Here is a 10,869-nt window from a genome sequence, read left to right on the forward strand (position 1 = left end):
ATTCAGTCAAATTTTTCACTATGGAATTATAAACCAACCTGAAAAATGTCAAAAGGTCATAAATAACAATGGTTAATAATAGCTTTGTTAAAATTTGTTTTCAATAGAAAACATTTTTGCCTAAAAATGCACTACAAAACGACGGATGTATTGCATATCACCCAATATCAATTTTGTCATTTATCGGGAAATAAGAGGAAGGACTAAGTACTGTATTTAAGCTATTAATCCGTGAGATAGTAAGCTCTGCCATTTAAGTACTTGAGTTTCAGCTCGTATAGGTTTCTTCTGAATTTAAAGAATATGTTTAGCTGTTTCCTTTATAGAAATCGTAGCCTCTTTGGTAATCTCTACATCTTGGCACCTGTATTAAGACCACTTTGATCTTTGTGTCAATTTAATAAGTTTACTTTTAAATTCAATCTCAAATATATATATAAAAGTATATTTTTGTAGTGCTTTCATTACTGCTCGGATGAAAACGGAAGCCAAGTAGCATTCCGTTTCCAATACTATTACTTATAGATTCCAGTTTAATTACAAAGAGTGACTTTTCGCGAGATTTTAGAATATGTTGGGTAGTATTATTTTTGTTAATATAATGACAGCTGTTTCCTTGAAACTTGTCTGTGAGTGGATGATAGATATCGCATATCTATGGAGAATTAACCCGGTATTTTCAATTATATCAGTTATTTTTCTTAGGAGTAGACTGTAAGCAATTATTCTGCACTTAAAAAAACTTTGTAAGTATCAACTTTACATATACGCCTTATTGATATTAAGTGTAACTACAAAAAAAGCTAAATATAAGTGAGTATTAGGATTTTCAGTGAGAGCGAACAAGTTAGTTTCATGACTGAGCTGTCGGTTCAACCTATTCTGGTTACCTGAATTGTATATACTCTTTTCCATTTCTAGGATACGTGGAAATTAAGTATAAATTTTGTAAATATTTTCATAAAATAAGTATCTCCATTTACTATTGAAATTATTAAATGTTAATTAAATTTATTAACTATAAAATATTAAAATAAAACATCAATCAGTTAATGAGATTTCATTACTCTAAGTAACTTATCAGAAAGATATTTATACTGAAAACTTCTCATAAATGCGTAAAATAATGAAGCTTACAACGATGCATACCGAATTTTGACATATTTTGCAAATATGCAAGCAATCAAACGATGTCAGCACACATTTTATATAATTAATGACTAAATAGAAAACAATAAAGCTGTAATTTATAATATCAAATAATTTGAACAATTGAACATAATCGTGTTACTTAAAACACAACATTAAATTACAATTAAAATGTTACATCACTTGCACAAAACGTCAAAAACATTGTGCTAAGGACACACAGTGTCATGTACAACCGCACACACATTTAAAAGCACAATCTGCATATATAAATACGATTCCATATGCGGTATGCAAAATCAGTTCCAGATTTAACCTAAAGCACAACTACAGAATTACATACAAAAAAGTAATAACAATAAATGGAAAATAATTTATCTACTTCATTGATTTACTTTCCATTTTGTGCATTTTACTATGTTTTGTTTTAGCCTCGTAAATGATGTACAGACTCCATTAGTGACATAAGTTAAATAAATACAGAAGAAGCAAGACAATATACATAACTGAGTTCAGGGTTCAAACTATATTCATATCAAATTTTCTTCTGCTTTAAGTCCATGAATATTATATTATATACACATTATTAATTTATACATTTTATATAACGACTAACTATTAAAATATTATAATTGCCTTCAGCATTGGCACTATAGCGGAAGTATAGAACTGGTCTAGCTTGTAATACTTTTTTAGTCGTAACATCCCATCAAATTTCTATTTTATCAAACCATCGGAATTGAAATTTTCGAGCCGCAATTTCATTAAGAGCGATGTTCGCAGTAGTTTATTGTCAGACCTCTTTCTTAAAGTTTTCATTTGCGCTTCCAAGCACATATTTTGTAACAAAGTCAACATTTTATTGTTTGGTCTAATTTAGTACTGTCCGAATAAAAAATTATTAAAAATCAAAAAATTTATTGAACAACAACAAAATATATCGTACCGCCAAGCATAACTTAGGAAGTTCAAGATCCCATACTATAAGCATTTGAAAACAAATATAAAGCATATTAAATTTTTTATAAAATTTTTATAAAATTCAATTTTATTAAAGATATTTCAGTATATATATTCATTATGTAACACCATAAAGTTCTCGTAGCTATTTTACACTAATATAAAACTGCATGTTTAATAACTCAGTGATAAAATAAGAAGTGATTTTCGCTTATTTTTAATTTTATTTAGAAGTGATTTATGTTTTTGGCAAGCGTTTGCAGAATAATTTTTTTTCCATTTGAATTTACCATTTGTAATAAAAAATGAATAAACAAACTGTAAGGTGCTATATAATATATTGGTGGAAGAATTAATTTTCTTAGAATGTAAGAAATTTTTATTTCGAATTAGGAACTTTTTTTTCATAGAAGGAATAAGAGATATATATAAATAGTACGACGGCCCTAATTGAAGGCCCCAATTATTAATCTGAGAGTCTTTGATTGAAATTATTAAAAGCTTTAATATTTAAATTACTGTATAGCAGAACTTTATTTTCATTGGATACCACGTACTTCAGACCTTGAAACTAGTAAAAATTCGTTAGTTTCACATTATTTTTTCTTTTTTAACCTTACTATCATATTTCATATAAGACTTTTAGCTATGTGTAACTCCTGATATTTTACATCATGACTGATTAGAATAACTAAATTGAAAATATTTTATTTGTAATTATTTTTTTTTGAGACTAAAAATTATAAGAATTGATTTTTCTGAAGGAACTTTAATTTTTCACATCTTGAGCCACGCTTTCAATTAAAGTAAATTATAAATTCATTATTCACCTCGATTTAAAACTACCATATAGTATCACTTACAAATATCACAAAAGTCACATTGTTGTTTTTAAGAATATTTCATCCATATTTATAGTATATATTAAGTGAAAGGTAGATCCCAAAATTTTCTTTGTAAATTGCCTGATCTTATTTCATAAACATTTTAAATTTTATGACCAACCCTGATGTGAAATTTTCTGTTTTTTGATTAAGACTTTAGTAATAGGCTGTAGGTTTCAATTTGCATAATAACCCACAGGTATTAATTCCTGCTTGTTGTCATTATGGAAGCTCTAATATAGAATTTTCTGTGTTTTAACTAAAATTTTAGGCGAAGAAGAACTGATCTACTTTCATAAACATGAATAATTTCATAATCAAAGATACTACGAAGTAGATAAATATTGCTTCAATTTATAAATATTAATTTTTACAGTTTTTATAAAAATCTAATTGTACATAAAAAAACTCTATGAGGGTCACTATCTATATTTTGAGTCTAATAATGAAAAAAATACTGACTTGTTGTTAAAAATTGGTTTATTGTTTCTCGAAGTATTCTCCTTTATGTTTAATACACTTTTGCATGCATTCAAATGATCAAATGAAAACATGATTTTTAAACGCAACATGGGCTTCTTCTGACGACAACGACAAAAATGGTTACGTCCGAAAACAAGAAGATGTCATTGGTTACACAAATCAGGTATGTACAGCAGATGACCCATCAATTTGAGTTTCAACTATTTGAATGTTCAAATATTCGGTTGTAACCCAAGATATGTGAACATTCCCATTGTCTTAATGAAGATGGAGAATAATCCGACGTATTTACTGCATACTTCCCGTAAACAAAAAAAAAATGGTTATATAACACTCGGCATTGATCATTTTAAGTTCATCACACGAAAATTTTCTCGCTTTAATTCTATTTTTTCCCTAACATTCAATTAACAAATAATTTAAATAAACAATTAATGTTTAATAATGTCAAACTTTCGTATGAAAACATCAGATGTCACCTGGCAACAATCAGTGTTGCCAAAGCTCAAAAAATAAATAGTGGCCCCCATAATATAAAAGTTTCTGTCTTGCAAATAAAACTTTTGTAAAGATTGCTATTGTTTTGAATTAAATAGTAATTTTTTACTTATTTAACCGCTTGTTATTCATTAACAAAAAAATACTGAACTATGCTCCTTTAATTCAAGTGCTAGAAATACTGTATTGAACACTTTGACACTGTACAGTAGTTCCCTGATTTCATAATAACAAACTGTTGACAGTGGCGGAAACTAGTAAATTTTTATAAAATTAAATAATTAAAAATGCTTAGCTTAAAAACCATCAGATATTAATTTTCATCGGCGTTAAAATATAATCCCTTAATATATAATTATGTACAACTGTGTTTGAATGAAACATATAATAAACATAAATTAATTATTAAATTTTTAGATAAGGGATATAACTAAAATTTTGAAACACAATAGGATATCAAATAATAAATATTATAATGGAAAAGTTTATACATATTGTTATAATATGTTGTTGTTCTTATTTACAACAAATTCGCATGCAAAGTTTTTGACAAGGTATAAGAAAAGAGTGTAGCATGCAAGTGAAGTTTCCACAACCGATTTTAATTAAAAATTTAAATTTGTTGTTATTTGTATTGTGAAGTTTTTGTGCAGCTCTGCGGTTTTTGTAATTTGTGCACAATGCGCCAAATGCAGTGCTCCAATATATTTGCACATATAAATGCTGCCAGGCATTTATGCACACGTGCAGTTCACACAAAAAAATACATAAATAAATAAACACCACGCATTCAAATAACGAAAATTGTTTAAAAATTATTCAAAAAATACGAAAATGAAAAAAAATCACATCGCAAATGCAGTACACACATGAAATCTCTAAACCTTCAGATACTTTACCGTTTGTGCCAATTCTGTTTCGTCCTGTTATTGTGTTTTTGTCCTGCTGCGACTTCACACTGACAGTTGGCAGTTGTTTTTTCGCTTTGTAAACTTGGCTACAGACGATAAAACTCAGTTGGGACACAATTTAAAGTGAATGTTTTCACTGTTTCGCTTCCGTTTATCAATTTTTACAATTTATTTATTTGCAATACACAATTTTTTTTCACTATTTTTTCAATTTCTTATTTAAGTTTTTTCATTTGCATTACAATATTTTCCATTTTGTGCATTTTTTTTTTGCGTTTGTAATTTTTTCCAATAATGCATTTGATTCGACTTAACCTATAAAAGCGCGTGGACGCCGATGCACATATTGCACACATAAGCAATTTGTACAACAGCGCCGCATGAACGGGTATGAATGTAAGTAAGTTAGTTCAGCTGAGAATATGGCATGGTTACTGGAGCTGCTGTTTTTGTTGGTATGCTGCAAGCAATAACGAAACAATTACAATGTTTGCATTCAGTGGCATAAAGGAAATATTATAGGTCGAAATTATGGTCATGATTTTTTTTCATAACATTCTGAATCCTCATTGTACGCGTAATATTTCTTTACATTTTTATTTTCCTCATAATTTCGTTTTGCATCGGAAATTGGTTCCATTGTGCATCAAACAAACGTAATCGAATTATTGAAAAATCGCTGCACTTATAAAAGGATTTAAGTAGCAAATATGGCTGCAGGATTTCAATAAAATGCAAGTCACACTTTCAATAAATATATGGGTTAATGTTCGAACGAATTAAATAAAAGTTTAGTACGCTAACATTGTTATTTTTTCTTAAGTATTAAATAAATATTCTTATCAAATTAGACAGAAACTCAACAAGCTGTTGTAATGCCTGGAATTATGTGAAGGTTTTGATATTGCACCGAGATTACGTTTATTGAATGGCTTTTAATAAAAGGAATATTCATCTATTTTGTTTCTGTTCTATTATAGATTAATATAAATTTTATTATATTTTTCTTCTAAATTATCAAGCACAGTTTCTGAGTTAGTCTCATTAATGAATACTGTTTAACGTTTTCAAATATATATATATATATACTAGCTGACCCGGCGAACGTTGTTTCCCCTTGCAATTAATTTTCCTGGCGTTCGTTGCCTTGCTCTTGACTTTCATTAGCACGTGTAATTGTATCCTGGTTTCTTACATCTTCATTGTTTTCTGCCGATCTATTTAACCGACGGTTCTGGAGTAATTGTAAATTCCGAGTCCGTCGACCAATATTTCGTCCTCGTCCACGAAGACGTGGCATTGTTTTTTGTACGATATTTATATCTTTATATATATAATTCTTCTTTTTTGTGAATTTTTGAATTTCACTGGATTTACCAGCAATACCACCACATAACTTAAGATTAAAAATTGGCTCACCTATAATTATGCTGCGGAATTTAAATGCACTTAAGCTATGCAACGTCAGTTTTACAATTCATTTTAGAGATTTTAAAGTTTTTAAACAAATCAAAGTAAGCATGAATAAATTTTAAATTTTTAATATAAATGTATATGGATAGCAAAAAATAAAAAATTGATTAAAAAGACATTATCCAGTGGGCCAAATTGTGAATCTAAACCTTCCTTGAATCCACTTGAACACACACAAAAATTTTCATCAAAATCAGTTCAGCCGTTTAGGAGGAGTTCACTGTCAACACACGTACAGAAGAATTATATATATAAGATATATATAGGTATATATATATAGGACCGAACAGTAGTGAACTATAACAATAAAAATTGTTTTTTATATTATTCTAATTAATTGAATTTTTGGCTGATCATGAAGCTGTTTCGAGTATTGCCAAATATGTTACCTATCATCAGTGGTCTTGGAAATAATTCTTGTATTTATTTATTCGTAAATAATTTTTTGAGACTGCAAGTACCAGGAATCGAACTCGTGCCCTGCCATATCTGAAGCTCAGACTCAGTGCACTTTAATCAAGTGACCCAAAGCTGTACTTGACTTTTATGTTCGCACATTTTTCTGGAGTTTTGTTACTTTGCTGTAAAAGTTTTATTAACAAATTCATTTGCTTTATTTATATTAGAGCGAAATCATAAACCAGCTGTAGAATAATTGAATTAATAAATTATATTTTTTATTTTTTAATTGTTTAATTTCAATACTATTCTGTTTGTAGAGGCATTATTTTTTGAATGATTTATATATTCTTTCTTGTGTACAGGACCTAATCTAGGAACGTAATACTGAGAAAATCATGCTAAGGTTACTCCACAAGTTGAACGGGCGAGATCAATATTTTGTGAATATAAAGTGTAATTTAACGTTAAATTTTTCAGACGGAAGTGACTATTATATTTAATAAAAACTTAGTGTATTTCATAAAGAGGTTTTTTTGAAATAAATCAAATTTGTTTGGATATACATTTATTTAATATCTACAATGTATAGTATATTACACCTTATATAAAAAAGTGATTTTTGCTCTAAGAAACGAAAAAATTGTGGAGGGACTGTGAGCAAACTGTGAGCCAATTTAGAATTTTACAGATAAACCTATAAGACAACAGAATTTAGTAAATACAACTATTTTAATCAAATTCTTTCACTACGCTATATGTCAACATGGCGTAGTTTTCGAGATATTTGGCTTTAAAGCTAGAAATTTTTTTATTGAAGCTACTAATAAATAGACTCACCATCTGGAGTCTGTTTTTATGACGTTTTTTTATCATTTTTGATTGTAATTGCTTAATCAGATATTAAACCACTTGTGACAAAAGCATACGTAATTTTCAATAAGTTTAACTCTTCATATTTATTATTTATAATTTATTTATAATATCAAAGAGTTTGAGAAATTCATCACTATACATTTTTTTATGCTTTCAACTTTATTGTTCTTATAAATTCTAATAATCAAATGCGTGACCTGAATTTTTTGATAATATTTAAAGAAAATAAGTTTAATGACGCATATCGTGAATAAGCTGATACTGTTAATATACAGAAATTTAAAAAAAAAATTGTTTAATATAAACTGCATAAATTAAACTATAAATTGAAATTTTATTAATAGAACTAATTCCAATTATTATATATATTATTTTATACATAGTTAGAAAAAATTCAATAAAAAGTTCGGATTTAATGCAGTAAATCAGGCTGAAACTAACTAAAAGCTAAAAATATTTATTTAATTATAAATAAATATAAAAATAATAAAAGATAAAGTTAAATTAATATTATAGTTTTAGAGTTTAACTCAAAGCATTGATTAAAATTGCTTAGCAATTATTTATAGAGTTACTGACTCTTAATTGATTTATAAATTCAGTGCACTCAGCTCCAAAAATATGAGTATATATAAATAAATTGTGTTATATGTATATATACACCCACTGTTATACTCATTTGTTTTAATTTTTATGTATTTACAGCTCAGCGAACTGGGTCGACCGTTCACAGGAGGTTCATGGTGTGGCAAAGCAACCGGACCACAATTGTACTTCAGTGAAACGTCAACGGTGACAGCATCAGTAAAGGTGAGCATAATGAATGGCAGGAAAACCAGCAAATTTTTATCTTTTTTTTTTATTTTTATATTTTTTTTTATTTTATATTGTCTGCCATTTTGACGGTTGTTGCATATGACACCAACGCACTGTTAAGTAAGTTGAGTGCGGTTTTACTCTTTATTAATATTTAACATTGACCAAGATACATCAAGCATCTGGTGCATACGGACACAAATGTTAACCGCTGATGTACACGGATGTATGAAAACAACAACTACAAGTGTCATTAAACATTGACATATCAAAATGTTGCTACAAATATAATTAACTCAATCAAAATAGTTAAGATTGCTAACAGACTTGAACGCATTGAAATGTTCATTCTATTACCTTCCCGTATAAGGTCCATAAATTAGTTGAAATTATTATAAATAAGTATACTGCACACTTATTTTTTTGTTTTTTGAAATATTTTCTTAATAATATGCGATTGCCACTAAAAGCGTCAGTCCAAAGCTAAATTCTTAATTAAAATTTGCTTATCAAATTTAATTAGTAATTTAAATAAATCAATAAAATTTTAATAAAATGTTTATAATAAAGTTCGTTATTTAAGTACCAATATAATTAAATTTATAATTTACAATTATAATCAATTCATTGATAAAGTACAACTTTTTCAAATGCAAGTATTCTTTTCTTTAAACATATGATTAAAAAGAAAAACAATTTTTATATTAGAAAAACTGTTTTAAGTAGAGTTCAAGATAGACACGAAATAATTTACAGATGTCCCTTTTTTAGATATAAAAATCAATGTTTTTTAATTATAACAATTAAAAGGAATATTTTTATTGCAATGAAAATACTAAAATACTTTTCGAATTCATATTCCACGAGTTCATATGTTTAGAATAGGTTAGATCTAATAGTTTGGAACACTTAGATAGTGTATCGAAATCAAAAAGTTGAATACTTTGTGATCTGTAAGAATTTGATGATTCACAGAATAGATTCTAGAGAATGCAAATAACGTTCAGTAAAATACACACAACTTTCTTTAAGACATATTTATATAAAATGGCAGTTTGGGCAAAATTTACCTACGATTATAGGAATCATGAAAGCAATATTGGCGTACAACACAGTAATTCTGATCACTACGAGAAATTTTTTAAATGTTATTTTGAAATTTCAAGTCGTTCTCAATAAACACCAATGACTAGGTGCAATGACTAAAATGGTGTCATACGAACGCAAAAAAAAACTAAATTCGAACATCCGTATTTATTTTTCGAAATGACGTTAATCTCCAAGTCAAATTAAATAGATGGAAAAAAAAATTTAGACATTAGAGACCTACTTGCTAAAACTTTGAATGTATTGAACTAAACAATAAACTTGAATATTTTCAACCTTTTTGACAAAGTACTATAATGTGTAACACTTTATACTTGAACTCCTTTTGACGATGACGAATAAGTTTAAAACTATTATTTTTATTCCTTTTTCTTGTAATACATATATATATTTTTCAATATATAAGTATACCAAGTGTTAAATTTTTAAAAATAGGGTGTAAAAGATTCGTAAGAATATAGGAAACACCGAAGTAGATTAGGAAAAATTCCAATTTAAACTAGCTATAAACATTTAAAGATAATAATTATAACTGATTTTGGTATCAGATTATGTTGCCGGTGTTAGTAATGAGAATTCAAGATATGTTGCGTTGAAACAGCGTAAATAAATGATTTATTACTTTACTATTCTAAAAATCAGAGATTTTGGATGAGTTTAAAAATCTTGCAAAATCCCTTTACTGTGACACTCAACTATTACAAAATCGAGATATTTTGTAATTATTTACAAAATCATGCAAAATCCACTTAGAATGTAAGCAGTAATTTCGTAACAGTATATATATTTGAATAATTATTTAACAATAATAGATTTTTATTCATATGTAATATTCGTGATATTTCGAAAATCCATAAATAAGGCGCGGATAATTTACGAGAATTTCTGAATCGAAGGATTATTTTTTTGGAGGATTCTGGCTTATAGGCTTACAGTTTTTTTACAATTTGCTTTTAATTACAAAAAAAAGTGATGAATTCGCTTACTCCTGTCAGGCCGGAGTAAAGTCAGTTTTATCCATTATGCATATAGTGTCATTAAGAATTTCATATATGAATACAAGAATACTAGAAATATGACTAAATCAAAAAATATAAATGCCCCACAATTATATTGTATTAAAATCGAAATTAACTTATGACTTCGATCAAGTGCCAAGTTATAGAATATGTAGTTTAAATTAAGTAATTAAGTAAGAACATTTTGATATTAATTTATACTTGAATCTATTGCATTGCTTTTTTGAGTTCGATTTATTTTTATTTATGGAAATAAGAGAAATGCAAATTTAAATATAAATATCTACGACTTAT

General features: G+C 27.5%; 1 protein-coding gene across 1 annotated transcript in view; it reads left to right on the forward strand.

The window, feature by feature from the left end:
• Positions 1–8,336: 8,336 nt before the first annotated feature.
• Positions 8,337–10,869, forward strand: part of LOC119672076 — a gene marked incomplete in the record, with an annotated part of 216,918 nt that continues 214,385 nt past the window's right edge. The window contains 1 exon segment of the mRNA XM_038083031.1: positions 8,337–8,443.

This window comes from Teleopsis dalmanni, chromosome 1, assembly GCF_002237135.1.
Source record: "Teleopsis dalmanni isolate 2A chromosome 1, ASM223713v2, whole genome shotgun sequence".
Classification (NCBI taxonomy): Eukaryota; Metazoa; Arthropoda; class Insecta; order Diptera; family Diopsidae; genus Teleopsis; species Teleopsis dalmanni.